The sequence below is a fragment of the Alligator sinensis genome, unplaced genomic scaffold, assembly GCF_000455745.1.
Source record: "Alligator sinensis unplaced genomic scaffold, ASM45574v1 scaffold165_2, whole genome shotgun sequence".
In the NCBI taxonomy this organism is placed as follows: Eukaryota; Metazoa; Chordata; order Crocodylia; family Alligatoridae; genus Alligator; species Alligator sinensis.
In genome coordinates, this window is record NW_005841965.1 from 2073481 (window position 1) to 2074832 (window position 1352).

Genomic DNA, 1352 nt, shown 5'->3' on the forward strand with positions numbered 1-1352 from the left:
ACAATATCCAGACTAAGGTAATATCAGTTTATATAAAACCAGTATTTCTAAGGTTGTGGAATACTCTACATGTATAATCATAACTGAAATAGAGATTATGGAGGTGTTACTTGAAAACATTCCAGCATTGCCTTTGATACATCTCAGTATTTTCTACATACCTTATACTTCTCCATATCATTATGCTGTATAAAATACAGCAAATGCCAATATATTCATATCCAAAGACAATCTTGGGAAGATATTAAGGATGATAATTTTATATTAAGAAAGATTATTTCCATCCGATAACATAATTTCAATTTTTGTGCTATATCTTAGACACTTGTCACCTTACAAGATTCAGCTCCAACATGCATTTTATTACATAACATTTAGAATACATAAGCCAGTTACTATGGGTTTCTAATGTTCTCATTAGCACAGTAGCATACAAAATTAAGATTAGAAAGGACCTCAGGAGATCATCTAGTCTAACCCCTGGTCAAAGCAGGACCATTCCCGACTAGATCATCCCAGCCAAGGCTTTGTCTAGTAGGGTCTTAAAAATGTCCAAGGATGGAGATTCCACAACCTCTCTGGGAGACCTGTTCATGTGCTTTACCACCCTCCTGATGACAAAAAGATCCTAATAGCTAACCTAAACTTCCCTTGCTGCAACTTGAGACCAGTGCTCCTTGTTTTCTCATCTGCCACCACTAGAACAGTTCGGCTCCATTCTCTTTGGAACCACCCTTCAGAAAGATGAAGGCTATTATTAAACCCCCTCTCAGTCATCTCTTTTCCAAACTACATGATCCCAGTTCCCTCATCCTGTCCTCATAAGTCATGTGCCCCATCCCCGTAGCCATTTTTGTTGCCTTCGGCTAGTCTCTCTCCAATTTGCCCACATCCTTTCTGTAGTGGGAGACCCAAAACTGGACACAGTACTTCAAGTGGCCTCACCAATGAAAAACAGTATACTGTTAGCCTTCTTCACAATAAAGGCACGCTGTTGGCTCATATTCAGCTAATTGTCTATTGTAACCACCATGTCTTTTTTCTGCAGAGCTTCTGCTTAGTCAGTCACTCCCCAGTTGTACCAGTGCGTGGGATTGTTCTGTCCTACATGCAGGACTTTACACTTCTCCTTACTGAATTTCATTCAGGTTCAATCCCAGGGGTGATGCCAGCCTCTTCCTAGCGGGGGGCCTGAGGTGGGCTAGACAGAAAATTGGAGGGAGTGGGGGCTGCACTATACATCTGGCCAAACATACTCTTTTTTAACAATGCCTTCTTAACTATGTGTTTTATATATGTTATATGCAAAAGGAGAATAAATATATATACTGCATGCAAACAGATCAGGAAAG